Raw genomic sequence first — 19,146 nt, 5'->3', positions numbered from 1 at the left:
CTCAATAAATTTATTGAGTTACCAATTAGAAGTAGTAGAATAATGGTACATAATGTAATTGAAGGGGTAGTATACTATAAATTTGGTACTAATAAAGATAGTTAAATATATGATAAAATAGGAAAGATGGTTATGAAAATATGCACCATATATAATAGACATTTTAAGTCACAATTAATAGTAAAAGGGGTATGAAAAATACACAAAGAGATAGGATAAAGTGGTCTCTCGAGACCGTCACTCCAAAAATTTTGCGAAACCGGGTTATTATTAATACAAGGCATTTTGATTTAAAATTGAGTGATCATGGAGTTCAGTTTCAAAGGATTATTACCAATAAAAAGGCATTAGGACGTTATTTTAATTTCAGTGAAACATTTATAATATACTCCGTAGAATATATTGAAGCATGATTAGGATTGAGACTTGAGAGCTACTAGTTAGTACTTGACTTTTTTGTTGTTGTCGTCGTCGTCGTCGTCAAAAACTACTTAATATTCACCTCATTTTCATAAATATTACCTAGTTTTTAGTTTTGGGCTTTTTTTTGGTAAGGAGTTTTTAGTTTTCTGAGAAACTATCTAGTATTCTTTAACTTTTGTCGGACGTTACCAAATTGAAATGTGCAAATTAGACAATTTTTTGCCAAATTAACTAAAATTCCGACAAATAAGTCAAAAGGCGAAGAACTAGTCATAATTTCGTCCAAATAGCCACAATCTCGGCCAAGCTTGTCAAAATTGTTTTAAAAAATTGAAGTAAATGAATTACTAGCTAATCAAAATAGTTGGCGGTGATTAAGTAAAGTAAATTCTGTATGTACAATGACAAAAATAACGTTTTCGTTTAGAATTTTGTCTAATTTGATCGCAAATTTCAATTTGGTAATGTTCGGCGTAAGTTAAAAAATATTAGGTAGTTTTCGCAAATTAAAAATTTAGGTAATATCTATGAAAATGAAGTAAATATTAGATAATATTGGACAAAAAACTTTTAGTACTTCTACTTTAATATTGTATGGTTAGGGTGCCATATCCCTTATGCATTACTGAAGAACGGTAGAATAAAAGGTTATTTGGTTATAACCTGATAAATCAAGTTAACATTTTGAATTTGAAGATAGCTCATTCATTCTTTTGATATTTTTTTGATAATTGTTTTGGTGCTAATATATTTTGTTATTACAAAATCGTTTTGAGTTATTCTTATTTAAATACAAAGTATTTTGTGTTACAACTCTAATATGAAATGGTCTAATAATATAAACCAATATGAAGAAAAATAACCTAGAAAAATAGTCATTTATCTAATATTTAACTTTATATAGAAAACTAAGGAGTGACATTTTATTATCATGACAACCATATATGAATCTTGAATTAGAGACATATTTTTCAAGACAAAATACGGAGTATAAAATTTGCTATGATAAAACGATAGATACATAAGATTTTATTAGGTAAACAACTGATGAGCCGATCTTAATTTTATCAAACAACAAATGAGCCGATCACACGCCACTAAGGACCTGGTCGAGATGTGACAACAAAAAAAAGAAAAGGAAAAAGCATGAAAAGGCAAATAAAAGCATGACCTGGTCGATGAAAATGGTTGTCTGACAACCATCTAGGCCAAGTTTGAAGGCCACAAAACAAAACCAAAGCAGCCTATCACAACGCGACATGTGACATAGGCCTTTCCAGTTTCGACGTGGTTGATTTAGGAGTTGACACACGATTGTGGTCATTGATAAAACATTAAATAGATGGACTAGGTCATGTAAAATGGTCATCAATATAAAAGTATTATTATATGGATGACCAAGGTCATAAGTGGCCTTTGATAAACATGGTCTAAGGATTAAATTAGCATGACCTCCTTGCCAAAGAGGTAAATTGGTGACCTCTTCTTCACCTTATTGTCCCAATTGGTGACCTCCTAGGTGGTGTTGGAGCTAGTGTCCTCCACAGTTAGTGTGATAACGTATATAAATCTCTTATAGGTTCACAGGGTATACTTAGTATTTTATCAGTTGATTAACGTTTACTAATAACGGTTGGCTTGCTAGAAGTTTGACGTTATTATCATACTGATGGCGGTGATCAACCGGTCCCTAAAAGTCACACCTAAAGGATGTGTTTGAGAGATGTGATTATATGAAAATGTAATCACATTGATGCCTTATATGACTAAAAGGTTAATCCATGTATTTGACTAAAAAGTTAGTCAATGTGATGATGAGACGATTATTTAATACAAATAAATAATATCAGCTGAGACGAATTAATTGTTAATTCGTAAAGTGAATATAAACTGTTATATTTAATTAATGTATATAATGTAAGCTTAAACGAATTAAGATGTTAATTCGTAATTAAACATAAACGGTTATATTTAATAAGCAAATTATAAATATGCGATATTTATAGTTAATGTATATATTATACGAAATTGTCACAATAAATGATGACAGGCCGGTATTAGTAAATCGACTACAAATTGTTGTGTGTGGACTTATTAATATGGGACAACATAAATGACAATTGATAAATAATACACATTTTATACATTTTTGACAACAACCTAAAATAAGAAGATTTTCTCCTTATTTTTGGTTGTTGGTTAAACCGTTTAAGGGAGAAAAAAGAAGAAAAAAATATCTTCCTATTTACTCTCTTTTTGGACGGTTAAAAGAGGAAAAAGGGGATCATTTTCCTCACTTCTTTTTTACCTAATTCTCTCATCACAAAAACCCTAAAATAATTAGAGAAATTAGGGTTTTTTTCTAGCAAAAGAGAGGCATTTCTCGGAGCATCTTGGGTGCAACGATTAGGAGAATATCGATCTCGATATTTGTTCTTAGGCCAAATTGCTAGGACCGAAGGTTAATTCTAATCTCTATTCTTTTGTTTATGCAATTTCGTTTATGACTCGTAATTTCATAATTATAATTTCGTTATAATCCGAATTTTCTTGATGAGATATACCGATATTTCCTACAAGTGGTATCAGAGCATAGGCCACGAAATTATTTTATATGATTTTCATAAATGGATTAAAACAAAACAAAAAAAAAATTGAAAAAAATTTCGGCCGAATGATTTTTTTTTTTGCCGAGAGGATTTTTTTTTTGCTTTTGATGTGTTGTTTCCATTTTGATTTATTGATATTGTTGTTTTAATATGTTAAGATGATAATATGATAAATTTGTAGATGTTTTGATTTAATAAGAATTAAATTGAAATGGAAATGGAAATTATTTTGTTTGATGATGTTCATTTGTTTTTGCTATATAGTTTTGGCATACAAGTTAATTTAATAATGTTCAAATTAATTGTGATGAATCAAATATTCGGATAATCGATTTAATCATAATTTAGATATTCATTTTAAGAGGTTAAATTGAATCATCTAGTTTGGATCCATGTTTAAATTAAAAGTTGATGATTATGCTAATCTTGTTATAGTAGCAACATTAAACAAATTTGTTCACATTAAAAGGGTTATTTTCGAGAAAAAGAAAAAAAAACTGTTTTTTTTCGACTTTTTAGGGCAGAATGCCGAGAAAAGAAAAAACAAATTTTGTTACTTTTAGGGCAAAATGCCGAGAGCATTGAAACAAAAATTGTTTTTCTTTTTTTTTAGAAATGCGGAGATCTATTATAAAAAAATGTTGTGTTTTGGCCAATAATTATTATACATTAAATTTATAATGTATGATTGTTAGTTGTGAAAAAGTTCACAAATTTTTAGATACCCAATTATTTTAAAGTGGTTTAAAATAATGTTGGATCAATTCATATTACAAGTTAATGTGTATTAAAATTGGAATTATTGTGAGTAATTGAGAATTGTCACATAATTTTGATTATTTTAAAATAGGTGATTTGGATAAATTACTCTACATAATGAATGAATTATGTCTTGAATGATTAATTTATTGTTGATGCATTTTTTATTTAGTTGTATGAATTGTTGAATGGTTTATTTACGTATTTTTGCAATCGGTTGTAATTTTGTATTATCTAGTGTGACCTTAGTTGATTATGTTTTCGTAATGATGGAAACATAATCTTGATGTAATTTTGAGATCTCGAATTTCCTTTGGTTTTCTTTAGAATTATATTTTTTTGAAATTAGAATGTAAATAGGTTTATTTTGTAATTTATTATTTGTAATTTTGAGAATACTAAAGATGGAGATTGGATTGCTCACTCCCGCTACATGGACCAAGATGGAACATCAAGACAAGCTTCTCGGATCCTAGGAAGGATTCCAAAGTTGTATTTATGTTCTTTTTTGTAGATAGGCCACACTAGGACTTTATTATTGTTTTACGTTTTTCATTCTTGTTGCTTTTCTTCGCATGATAATTAGTGCATCATATTCCGCCTAAACCAAACCACCTACTTAAATGCATGAAAATTGACTCATATAGTTTGGATGTTAGTTATTATGGACATAAATATGTCACACTATTTTAAGCCATCATCTTAGTTTATTCATTCTCGCATGCTAGATATTAGTTCACTTAAAATGAATTAAAATAAAGTTGATGGGATCTTCCTCTATAACTAAAATTGAGACTAGTCTTTATAGGCCAAACAACTATGAATCCCTTCTTCGTCGGTAGGCATATAGGACCTTACTCTCCATGTGACCCCTTCTACGTTGGGTAAGTAGTTTGTGTTGACTTATTTTACCTCGATATTATAATCCGAAAAGTTTCTCGTGATTATGATGGACTATAGATAGAATTTACAGAAATTTATCAACCAAGAATTCTAACAGTAGAATTAGCCAAGAGGTTGGCTTATCAATTTACAGATAATTGAGTCTTGGGATCATTTATATAATTCTTGAGGGAGGTCAATTGTATAAATGCTTGAGTCTACGCATTATAACAGTTTTGCATTAGACTTAAATCATAACGATGAGTATGCTTATTATATTTTTTTCTTCTTCTTTTCGCAGTGTAGAATTCGTTTTATATTGATAATACTGCTTACAACAAATGGCTGGAAAGAATGATATCCATATGGCAAGTGCCACACTTGCACGCGAGTCCTGGCTCAAAACTTTCATGGACCACATGAATCAATCCACACGACTGAAGAATGACGGGTCTAACTTTGCGGACTGGGAGGCATCATTACGGAATGCTACCATTGCTGAAGGTAAGCTCAAGTACTTAACTGAGCCAATACCGCCAAACCCAGGCCCCAATGCAAGAGCTAACGAGTCACTTGCTTATAGTGACTTCGTCATGGAAGCGGGTGCGATAAAGAACGTACTCATTTTTGCAATGGAAACCAATTTGCAAAGACGCTTCATTGCCCAAGGTGCAAACAAGATTTTCACCACGCTCACTAATGAGTTCTCAAAAGCACCGAGAATCGTTACTTATGAGCATACCTGTCGCTTCTTTGATGCGAAACTCCAGAAGGGCCAACCGGTTAGCCCACACATTCTTAACATGATTGAGAATGTCGAGAAACTGGAGGCACTTGATTGCAAAATCAGTGAGAGCATAGTCATTGACCGTATGCTTCATTCACTTCATGATGGTTTTGCCCTCTTCAGGGCAAATTACTACATGAATGACATGAAGAAAAGTCCTCATGAGCTACACTCACTTCTCGTACAGACCGAGAAGGATATGAAATTGAGTGGGAGCATGAAGCAAGATGTTCTCATGATTTTCAACAAGAATAAGGGTAAGGGCAAAGCTCACGGCGACCTAACTGTAGGAAAGCCAAAGTTTAAAAAGTCAGGAAACGGTAAAAGTGGGTCTGGTGAGACTAGTGGCTCACAAGACAAGGCAAAGAGCAAGGGCGGTGACGTTGAGTGCCACCATTGTCACAAGACTGGGCATTGGTGGAGGAACTGTCCCGTGTACCATGAGGACATAAAAGCAGGCCGCGGTATTCCTGTTGGTATGTCATCTTATATTCTTATGATTGAGATTAACCATGCAAGTTTTGGAACTTGGGTACTTGATACTGGTTGTGGTTCTCATCTGTGTAATCACTTGCAGGGCCTAAAAAACATCACACCCCTCGCAAAGGGTGATGTGGACCTGCAAGTCGGGAATGGATCAAGAGTTGCTGCAGTCTCAAAGGGAACATATGTAATCCAGCTCCCGAGTGGTTTTTAGCTATATTTATATAACTGTTACTATGTACCCAGTTTATCTAAGAATATTATTTCTGTTTCCGTACTTGATAAAGACGGTTTTTCATTTTCAATAAAGGATAATAGCTGTATTTTCTCTTTTAATGAAATGGTTTATGGCAAAGCAGTTTCCATGATTGAAATTTATATCTTAGATCAAACCACAGATATATTACATGTGAATAACAAAAAATTAAAGGTTGGCGACAAAGATCAAACTTATCTATGGCATTGTCGAATGGGACACATAAATGAAAAACGTGTAAAGAAACTCATTGAGAGTGGGACTATCCCCACATTTGATTTCTCATCATTTGGCACGTGTGAATCATGTCTTATCGGCAAAATGACTCGAATTTCCTTCAAAGGTGTTGGAATGCGCGCTAATGACCTATTAGGACTCATACATACTGATGTATGTGGACCTATGTCAATCACCGCAAGATATGGCTATAGATATTTTATCACTTTCACGAATGATTTGAGTAGATACGTATATGTCTACTTAATGAAGCATAAAAGTGAGTCTTTTGAAAAATTCAAGGAATACCAAAATAAGGTTGAGAACCAACTGGGTAGAAAGGTTAAAGCACTCTGTTTAGATCGTGGTGGCGAATATCTTTCAAATGAGTTTGATCAACACCTTAAAGACTGTGGAATAGTTTTACAGTTAACTCCACCTGGAACACCTCAATTAAATGGTGTGTCCGAACGGAGAAATCGAAGACTACTTGATATGGTTCGATCTATGATGAGTCACACGGTAGTACCTGATTCATTATGGGGCTTTGCTCTTTTGTCAGCTGCTCTTATACTTAACCGAAGTCCGTCTAAAGCCGTCGACAAGAATCCGTATGAAATATGGAAAGGAACGGTCCCTAACTTGTCCTTTATTCGGGTTTGGGGTTGCGAGGCTTATGTCAAGTGGAGACACGAGGATAAGCTCGGCCCGCGATCGGTCAAATCATACTTTATTGGTTATCCAAAAGGAATGTTTGGTCATTACTTCTATTCGCCTATCGAACATCGAGTTTTTGTTGCGGCTAGTGCAAAGTTCTTAGAGAAAGAATTTCTCGAGAACAAGTCAAGTAATAGAACCTTCGAGCTGTCGGAGATTCAAGAACCAACAACCTGGGAACAAATGGAGGAAGATGTTCCTTCAACTAATTATACGGTTAACATTCCTCAGGAACCTAGGAGGTCGGGTAGAGTCTCTAATCCTCCAGACAGATACATTGGTATGGTCGAGGAAAATGACGTTTTGGTCCTAGAGAGTAATGAACCCGCTACCTATAAAGGTGCCATAACCTGTTCTGACTCTAAGCTATGGCTTGAAGCCATGCAATCTGAGATGGACTCCATGTATGAGAATGACGTATGGGATCTTGTTGATTTACCTAACAAGGTACGACCTCTTCAGTGCAAATGGCTTTACAAAATAAAGCATTCTGTAGACGGGCAACCAGATACCTATAAGGCACGACTAGTGGCAAAAGGTTTCACTCAAGTGCACAGATTGCATTATGATGAAATTTTTGCACCCGTAGTTATGCTGCGTTCTATTCGGATAATCTTAGCGATTGCCGCTTTTCATGACTATGAAATTTGGCAGATGAATGTGAAAACCGCCTTCTTAAATGGTTATTTGGAGGAGGAATTGTACATCGTACAACCCGAATGTTTTATATATCCTGAAAATCCTAAGAAAGTGTGCAAGCTTAAACGTTCCATTTATGGACTTAAGCAAGCTTCTCGGAGTTGGAATCATCGTTTCGACCAGGTGATAAAAGAGTATGGTTTCACTCGATCGGTCGAGGAACCATGCTTATATATCAAGTCTAGTGGGAGCAAGATTTATTTCTTGATATTGTATGTCGATGACATACTCTTGATTGGGAATGACATTCCTCTCTTATCTTCGGTAAAAGGATGGTTGAAGAACCATTTCCAGATGAAAGATCTGGGTGAGGCACAATGCATATTGGGAATCCGTATCTACCGAGATAGATCACGACGGATGTTATCACTGAGTCAAGAGTCTTATTTAGATAAGATTCTTGAAAGGTTCAGCATGACCAACTCCAAGAAGGGGAACCTTCCAATGACTTCTGGGATGCATTTGAGGAAGTCTCAGTCACCCAAGACACCGGAAGGGGTTGAACGCATGAGTCGTGTTCCTTATGCATTAGCTATAGGATCAATTATGTATGCCATGATATGCACACGTCCAGACGTGGCATATGCATTGAGTATGATGAGTCGGTACCAAGGCAATCCAGGTGAAACACACTGGATGGCTGTTAAAAACATCCTTAAGTACCTACGGAGAACTAAGGATTGGGCATTGACTTATGGAGGAGATACTAAGCTATGTGCAATCGGTTACGCAGATGCTAGATTCCAAACGGATCGAGATGATTCGAAATCTCTGTCTGGATTCGTTTTTACTCTTAATGGTGCTGCGATCAGCTGGAAAAGTTCCAAACAGGAAGTTGTAGCAGATTCTACTACTGAATCCGAGTACTATTGATACCCGTCGTTGTAGGTACCAAAAATAACATTTATAATTTCCTATTAAGACTAACCTAGGCTAGTGGTAACAGGGTCGAACCACAAGGAGGCAGATGTAAATTCTAGTTGATTTATATTCAGTCTAAGGTAACGATTGTGGGGGTTGAGTTGAGATGGTCTATAGCTAAGAACAAATAAAGATAATAAACTAAAAAGGCGGTTTAACAGATAAATAAGGGGTACTAGGATGATCGGTTCATTATAGCTTCGGCGGCAGCAAACTAAGTCGGTCTGAGTCAACACAGGTGAGGCGGGAAATAAAGAGGTCCTCTCGGTCCACTCTTAACAAATAACATCTTTCGATCTCGCTATAGGTCCCTAATATCACTAAAACTGACTCTCGTCCTGAAAAGTGACTAATGGTCTAAACTATACCTATCTTTCGATCTTAGCACAGTTTAGTCGATTCAATTGATGGTCTAACAACATACCCTATCTTTCGATCTAATGGGTTTGTCATAAATTAAGTATCTAACTGGTCGCATGCATTCGATTCGTTAAATACAACATTAAAACCAATTAAAACGAAATAAAGCTCACGAGGTCAGTCGATCGACCGGGTAAGGTGGTCGGTCGACCAACACGCGGGTTCAGGCCGTGTAAAATCTAATGCCGCCTATGCTACAATTCGCCTACATCCTAGCACAAACTATTTAGCTACTCATGCTGAAAGTGATAGCAATAATAACACTAGGGCGTAAAAGAATTGAATTCATAATTAAAGCGATAAGGCAAACAATTAACATGCAACAACAAAGATGGTTTCGGGAAGCTACTAGCAATTCTAATCTAATAACGAAACAGATGAATTGAAATAGGGCAGAAGAATACCGAGAATAGCAGGAGAATGATTAAGAACAAGAGCGAAAATTCCAATGCTTACAATATTCCAAACCCTAATTCTTCCTAAAACCGTATGTGAACTTAATGTAAAACTGATGATAAAACTTAGGTAAAAACTCAATGATAGACTTGATGATAACTGAAAGTTTCTAGGTTACGTTATATAGAAAGTAACGTAACTTCTTATTCCCTAAACCTAGCATCATGGGCTTGCGCTTCCTCAGTCTTCTAATTCTCGTCTGAAATAGCAGTTGGATCGATCGACTGATAGGACTGGTCGATCGACTGTCCTCAGCAAACAGTAACTTCTGGAACCCGATAGTTGGTCGATCGACTGAAGGAGGTGGTCGATCGACAGGATGAGCTGCTACTTGCCTCTTATAAACTCGTGGATATGTCTTTTGGGTCTTGGATTGCGCACCAAGCTCGTTCCTTAAGTGATTCCTTTACGTCATTTGCAATGCAGGATACTCGGGGACGGATTTAGCTCGATTTCCGCTGGATTCTTCACATTTCTGCAATATTGTACAAAAATACGGAAGTAGACGGAAATAGGGAGAAATGCAGCATAAACTACATGAATGAGCTCTGAAATGCGTGTAAAATGGGATGTAAAACATCATATAAAAGACACGCATCAAACTTCCCCAAACCGAACCCTTGCTTGTCCCCAAGCAAGAACTAGACTCGATCTAATTATCTAATGGAACGAGTTCAATCTCAGAGCGAAATGCAAACTGTTAAACCTAAACCAATTTAATGCATAACCAACAATCAATTAGTAATGTGAATCATACAAACGAATTATACAGTCGTTAAAAATATGCTGAACCGTTAACTATGGAGACTTATCAAATTGGACTCTCGCGGGTCGCTCAAATCACTCAATAAATACAGGTGAATATTTGTAAGATAGAAAGAATTAATTTTGTAGTGACTCTCACCTAACTACGACCTATGAAGACATGCCAGCAATAAAATATGAAAGAAATCTCTATGACCGTACATATGCATTCCAACCAAACAGATGACCAATGACACATGCCGAGGTATAAATATGGAAATGTGAGGTATGGGTAAGAAGAGGCAAAACTTTTTATGGTAAAGTGGGGGTACAGGTGATCAAGCTAGTACCAACACGGAACCGAATGGCAACATCCTTCTCCTTGCTCATAATCAACGAAACGGTGCTATAGCAAGCACAAAACTCACGATTTCCAAACTAACAAATCAATAAACTCCCCATAGGATATAAATGAAACATGGGAGCAAAAATCGCCAAAAGATAAGGATTAAATTATGCGGATTAATTTCTTTCTCGGATCTTCAGTCGATCGACTATAAGTGGCAGTCGATCGACTGCTTTGAACAGTACATAACTCTTTTTTCTTTTTCTTTTTCGAATCTTTTCTCATTTTTTTTTCTTTTCACTTTGTTTCTTTCCCTTCTTTATTTCATCTTCCCAATAACGTCTCAACAGAGCATATGCCACCAAAAATGAGTAACAACCCCAAGAACACAGACTACTAGCTTGACAAAGGACAGGCTAAATGTAGGATGTAGTAAATGGGACAAAAAGGGATATTTTTGGCAGTGTGGAGCTTATGGGCAAAATGAATAAAGGGAAACCTCTACCACATGTGTCAACAAACCACAAACCGAATGCATATAGGTATTAAGTAGATCAAGTTCATATTTATGCAAATTAAGGAAACATGTCTCATAAGGAGTACTACTCACATTCCTAGATAAACTGGTCATGAATGTCACCAATTATAGGCTCTAAACTCAGAAAATGATGTAGTTTGCCAAAAATCAAAGTCAAGTCTCAAGTTCAGCAAGAAATTTAACGAAAACTCGTAGATATATATGATTCTACTAATAACATGTTAATCTAGCAAGGCTCAGGCAAAACAGGTGCAAATGCAAAATCTTCATGGAAATACTACCGTTCCGACTCGACCTATATGCTAAAATAAACGTGCATTTTTTGGAAATTTTTGAAAATTTTCAATTTTTTTGAATTTTGTATATATGGACGAAATGAAATAAACAATGCAAAACAGAATTAAACGTGAATGCAAGCAAATGATATGCGACGCAAAACCCTTCCCCAAACCAAATCGCACAATGTTCCCATTGTGCAAAATCATATAATGAAGAAAAGAGAAATGGGAATTTGCGAGAAAGGAAATAAAATATGACATGAGGTAAAGAAATCAGGAACTCACAAGACTTAAGCGCAGCAAGGGAAACCTCCCCAAACCAGCGTGAGCTAGGAGGTTTCAGTAGCCAGCAGTGCTACTAATAAGTACCTGAAAGACAGAAGATTGTTGGAATATGTGTCCTCCGACAATAATGCGATCACGACTGTTGATCATGATGATCACACGTTTAAATCTCATTATAAAGAATACAATTGGGAAGTAATATTGTTACTGTCAACTGGTCAACATATATCGGTAATGATTGGCTGACTAGAGTTTGACATTACTTGTCGTGTGACGGTGGTGATCGATTGACCCCCTAGGTCATATCTATAGGGCAATACTCTTAATTGATCATTTAATTAATCGTATAATGTTACGAGTTAATTAAATTACTTGAAAAATTGACGGACGATTTTGGAAGTAAAATTTACGTATCAAATTGAAATGTGATTAAATGAGATACGGTCTGAGTAATCGAATTGTATCATTACTCGGATGAAATTATTGTTTACAGAAACAATTAAATTTGAATGAATTATTATAAATACGATTTATGAATTGGTAAAATATTTTGGCACAAGTAATTATGAAATTACTAAGTCGATTTTTGTATGTGACGTATTTTTATTAATACGTTGATTTTTAACATGTTAAAAATTACATAACAAATTTATGTCACATATGACATGTGACATATTGACATTTGACAAAAATAATATGGATCTCATATTATCATATGTGCCGAAAATGGGAGGTTGTTTAAACAAATATTATGTTTGTTTAAGTTAGTGGTAAGCATAATGATAATTACTCTAATATAGGCATGCATACCTAGTGCCTTTTGTGTAAGAGCACAAAGGCCATGCATAGGCCATTTCCTACCACCCTACCCGGTTCTCCCTTGGAAAGAACAAGGAGTTCTTTTACTTATTATCTTTTATCATTCACCATATGTAGTGTGTGGTTAGATAATTATTCATTCTTACTTAATAATATAATTTTTAGAGAGATAAAAATTACATCCTTCCTCATCTATTCTCCTACCCGGTTTTAGGAGCAAAACCAAAATATTTTTTGGTTCATTTTTCTACTAGATTAATATTATACTAGTACTTATAATATTAATTAGATTAAGAGTTAAGCTTTGGGTATAAATCCTAAGGAGAGATCCTACACTTGGATCTTGTTCTTCCATTAAAGGAAAGCTCAAGAACAAAAGAAAAGGAGATTTATTTTGTGCCCATTTGTACCGTAATTTCAATGTAAGGATATGATTTCTTCTCTTTTTAGTATATTGTTTGCATGCATAAAATCCGTATTTAATTTTATGACAAATTAATTTCGACATATATGAGTATGTTAGTATGTATATGAATCTACATTTCCTTCAATCGGTATCAAGAGCCACGGTTGTTTGCATGCAAATCGGTTAAACGTTTTTCCGAGTTATAAGAATAACATATAAAACTTGTAAAATTTGTGTTATTATGAGATATCACGAAATCAATCCATGCATGTTAATATTTCTGGTCCTAAAATGTTTTAGGATATTTTGGTTAATTTTTCGGATTTTTATTGTTCATATTTTACAATAATGGCATTTAAATGTGATTTTATGAGTAAAAATGTCATTTTTGGTCTAAAATTAGCTATACATCGAATTTTTCATTGATTTTTGGATATGTTGTCACATATATTATTTTGCGATAACCTGTAAATTTTCATAATTTTTGGACTTGTTATACTCGAAAAATGAATTTCTCATTATTAAATTCGGATTTAAGTGAAAAATAGGTTAATATGAGTTAAATTTCGAATATGGTCATAGAAAATTAATATGTTGTCACATGCAATTTTACAGGATGTGTGTAAAATAATTGGCTATAAAGAAGTCTTTTTGCATGATTTATGAATTTTTGAAGAAAAATAGCATAAATAGTGACATTATTAGTGAAAATTAATAAAACATAGTCTATGACTTAGGAAAAACGTCTAATGTTGCATTTTATTATCTTTTTCAGATCTAAAATTGAAAAGTTAATGAAAATAATTTTTCCATGTTTTTATGATTATTTTATTAAAATTCGATAAACCGCAACATTGTTTTTCCGGGAAAATTTCGAAATTTTTTAACCTAAGATTTTGAACATTATGAGTGTCATGGAATTTTTCCAGAATGTTCATGAGTTTAAATTTCAAATTTTGAATTTATTTGAAATTTTGTGATTTATTTGAAGTTTAATAGCTTATTTTGTAATTTTTAGTCCATTTATGAACAATTTTATAAAATATGGGTTAATTATGGTCAAATTATTAGTGAAGACTATATTTTGAGTCCTAAGAGGTTAGGGTAATTAACTTATGCATAAATATGAGTTTATGTATTTTTGTGATTATAAAAATGTTGAAATCACGCAAATCCGTAAAAACCGAGTAATATACGATATTGGCTAATTAAAGGCGATTTAGCATAAAATTGAGCATGTTCATACATATTATAATGCTGCATTTTTTTTATGATTGTCATAATTTTAATTTATGTAATTTTTGAATTATGTAATTTTACTTAGTATGGCCTTAGATTTTAATTGGTATTTCCCGAAATGTATGGGAATACCGATTCGGTTGTAATTTTTTATTGTGATCTCGTATCACCGTTTTGTAATTTAATAGATTTATTTTATTTTAGTTACAAATGTATAATAGGAAATTATGTAATTTGTTATGTAATTTTATTCATTCTGGAGTTCCCAAAGACGGATTTCTTCAAGAATGGCGATACATAAAGACGGTGTTACCTCGAGATGCGTGCCACAACCGAAGTTCAAGGAACCAATGGAGTTGGTTTCCGAATATGTAATAGTTAAATAGTTTTTCTATTTTAGGAAAGGCCATACTAGGATTTATTTATCTTAATTTATGCTTGCATTTTATTTTATGTCACATGCATTGCTAAATCGCCATAACTAAACATGCATTGTCATTTTATCGAGTTCATCGACCGTGTCAATTAGAATTATCGTAGTTCACCGCTTTAGTTCACTTAAAACGTGATAGATAATAAATTGACATGACCTCTCGCTAAAACAATTAATTGAGACATAGCCTTACCGAATAGTAGAAACCATGAAAACCTATTTCGCGAGGGAGTGCACTCGGCTACCCCGGGGTACAAACCTTGTTACGTAGGGGAAGTGGGTGATAAATTTCTTATCCACCGAATTCATGTTGATGAGGGTTTCATCGGCTACCCCGTGCCTAAGTTAATGTGGGTTTGGATAATGGACACATTTATTCGAAATTTGGATTGAACTCAACAAAAGTAATTGATAAGGGTTTCATCGGCTACCCCGTGCCCTTGTTGATGTGTTTTGGGCTATAGATAAATATTAGAGTAATTTTATCGACCGAGAGTTCTAAAAGTAGAATCGATTAAAGAGTTAATCCACCGAGTTATATTGATAAGGGTTTCATCGGCTACCCCGTGCCCAAGTTAATATGAATTTGGATCTTGGAATCATTTATCATAGTTGGGTAGAGGTCACTATGTAAATGCTATACTTGTTTACAAGTATTAATATAACGATGAATGTTTTGTTTTCCACTATTCCGTTATCATATTGTTCTATTTCTTTACCACTATTCATATACGATATCATTTCGTTTTTGATTCAAATCTCCATTAAAACATCGTGACCAAAGACAAAATTTGAATTTTCTTCTTAAGACCTCAAATTAACCATTGCTAAGGATCTCTTGTAAAGAGTATAGATTAAAGTTATTCATTATCAAACAGGTTTTTGATTCTTGACTAACACATCTACTTACAATGGATTGTTTTTCATATACTTAATTGAATTAAGTACCTTGAAGCGATAAATTGTTTTGGTGATTAGATTTTCAGAATTCGTAATTAACCAAAATAACGCAACCACTTCAATGAAACTTTTAAGACTAAAACGAACAAATGAAGAGTAATCTTCATGAATTCAATTTTTGCTTCTCAAAGCAAAGACTCATTGAAATGAGTGGGAGCATTCTCTTAAACCGTTAAGATGAGAACGAGGTTCAAGAAGTAAGGATTATAATGGAATTGATACAAGGTAATGTTAAAAGTAAAGTTGTTGAGAATAGCGATACTAAACCTATCAATCCCGACCGATAAAGTTTCCATTGTCTTAAATGTTGGACACAAGAAAGGAAACTACCCCAAATTATTGAAGAATCAACAAATTAGTTGTGGGACATCTAATAGGATCTTCTTCTTTAAATGTTTATATGATTGACATAAATTTTGCTAGTACCACTTCGTCAATATTTGAAACCGGTGGTGGTTTACATCGTTGTACTTGATACATAGAATGATTAGAATATGACGACTAGCATCAATGATGTCGAGAGATAGAGTCATTGTGTACTCAATCTAGTTTTCGGGTTTGGAGTTGTACTTAATTGTGACTATTAAGTGTATAAACTCTAAATAAGAATATAAATTTGTTAAGATACAAAAGAGGTTTCACTTTTGTGACCCTATACACCATGATTTGATGTATGGCTAGCCCATCATCAAGGTGATTATATTCTAAACCAAGCTAGAATGATATATCATGAAGATGATGCAAGACTCAAATTGGTAACCCAAGATTAAACCTTAAATTTTGGAATGATGAACGCAAAGAGTTATCGAGTACTCTTGAAACCATTAGATTGTTAATGGTATATGCGTATCTTGTATTCAAAGCAAGATGTCTCGTGCCTTTTGGTTGAAAAGGAGATCGAGTTTGTAAATCATCGATCCAAAATAGGTTGATCATTTTCTTTTACCAACGATTTAAGTTGACGCTAATATGTTCACTTAATAAGGTAAATAGAGAAATCTTTGAAGAATTTCAAAGATTTCAAGGAATCACGATTTAAGTCGTGATGGGATTGTCAAAGTGAAGACTTTGATATAAGCCAAAGGAAATGTGATATAGTATCACAAGTTAATCTCTCTTAACACGCATTATGGAATAATGTGTGGTTGGATGTGAATTCAAACGCTATTCGATATGGTTTGGACTTTAATCAAGTTACTTTGAGTTACTTGATCCTTTTGGGGAATTTATCATTTTTGTCTAATTTATTTTCCACTAAATCATATGAGATATGAAATGGTAATGTGCCATATTTGTAAGTTTTCACAAGAAACAAATGCTCATTTTTCCCTTTCAATTATCACGAGTACGACGGGTTTGCGGCTCATGAAGCTGTTTTTCTAAAATACAAGTTTATTTCTAGAAGACAGAGTGGGAGAAATTATTCAAAGAGCCACAAAGATGTTATGTCGCAAGAAACTGGTCTTTCTTGGCTACATGAGATGTTTTGTGTAAGACATTGTTTCTTTAAAACCTAGGAGGTTAAAGTTCGTCACTTGTTGAAAATGATGAATTCATGCTACTTTTAAAAAAGCAAAGAGCTTATAACTTACAAGAGAAATCGTTTGATTCAAATTGATTACTTCTAGAAAGTAATGAATATATGACTTACATAAGAGTGTTTAAGTCACAACTCAATACAAGGCTTAGAGCCATGAAAATCCGAAATAAAAGGCTTGATTAGTGACAAAGGGTTTTGCACTAATAAAGAGATATTTCAAAGCAAGATTGGTTGATTAGTGACAAAGGGTCTTGCACTAATTGAAATGCATAAGTCTATTTGGATCTTCTTAGGGATTGTGTTTCATTATGAGGTTATGAAATACATAGCGAGTGAATCTAAAACCCACTTCTTCAATAGAAGGAATGTATTCAATACATGTCTTGAGTTTAGTAGATTCTTGCAATCCTAAGATAATGTGAAACTTAAGAGAGGGTCTTAAGTAGGACATCAATGAGTTAGAATCAACATTTTGATCATGTGATAAAACATTTCTCGATAAGTCGAGAAGTTGTGTTTATACATGAAGTTTAGTGGGAGTTACGGAAATTTTAATTAGTCCGATATGTGGATGACATATTGATCATTAGGAATGATTTGAGACTTTTGGAGTATTATAATACATCTTGAATATCCGGATTTATGAAGATAAATCCACATGATATTAGCGTCAGTAAGAAGTCTTATGTTGATAAGATTCATGACTAGTTCAACTAAATTGAACATATTTGATTGATTTCATTTGCTTCCGCTGCCGAATCAATTAAAAAGAAATGATGTATAACACTTCATATGCCTTGAATATGATGAATTGTTTTCAAAATCGAATTTAAGTAATCTTTACCAAATAAGCTATAAAGATTACCCTCAAGAGCTTGGCAAAGTGTTTATGATGCAATATTGTGTAAGGATGTTACACAAGTGACAATTGACAATTGAGATTGCGCATGGTTTCCGACAAAACCATAATCAAAACACATTAGGATGGTTAAGATACCATTGTGGCAATGTTAATTAAGAAGTAGATTTTCTAGAATCGTTCTAGGCAATAAAGAACAATGAGAGATATTTATAACGGAAATTGAGTACACTTGCGATCATGAGATGTGCAAGAAGGATGAGTCCCGCACACTTAATGAAAACAAAGGGGAGCTATTCTTAGGCTAGAGGGCCTATGTCTTGATTGGATCTCGACACGTACTCAGAAAGTTTTGTAATGCAAATGTATACATTACAAAGGAAAACGAGTATGTAGTGAGGTTGAGTAAGGTACAAGAAATTGATAAAACCTACTAACCAAAGCCTTCTCAAAGGCTAAACATGATGAGTCATGTCATTTCAATTGAATTGAAATGAACAACTACGTACAAGATCAAATTAGATTATAGAACATGAAATAGTAATCAGGCATTGACTATTCATATGTGATAATCGCATTTGTCGTTCGAGTTTTACTTTAAAACTCTTTTATTATACTTTGTTACATCCAAACGGGTTGTAGAGACAATTGAACACCGTTAAAGTGAACACGGATTAACATAGTATTCGCCCATAGTCACTTGTATGAGGTGACGTCTCGAAGTGACTAGAGTGTGATGCGATTGATGGCAAGTTCAAGTGCCATAGAGTCATGTGAGATGACTAGTCGATCACATAGGCAGATTGTTAGGAACATTTTGTCGGGCCTAATGACCGCTTATAGAGTTCTGGCAAATTTATATAGCCTGGTCGTGGCGAGAGCTACTATAGTATTCAAATGAGTCGATTCTTTTGACTAAAGACTGTTCGCCTAAGATGGCACGGTTTCGGATTAACTTTGATTTGTGTTACTACGACCTTCGTAAATGGGGTCAAATGGGCATATTTTGGGTTATGATGGCTGTGGCTAGTCGAAGGAATGAGTGCGATAGGAATTGTCCATCCCCTTGTC

Source organism: Silene latifolia, chromosome 2 (genome assembly GCF_048544455.1).
Source record: "Silene latifolia isolate original U9 population chromosome 2, ASM4854445v1, whole genome shotgun sequence".
Lineage (NCBI taxonomy): Eukaryota > Viridiplantae > Streptophyta > Magnoliopsida > Caryophyllales > Caryophyllaceae > Silene > Silene latifolia.
The sequence above is the reverse complement of the archived record's forward strand: the minus strand, read 5'-3'. Positions refer to the sequence as shown.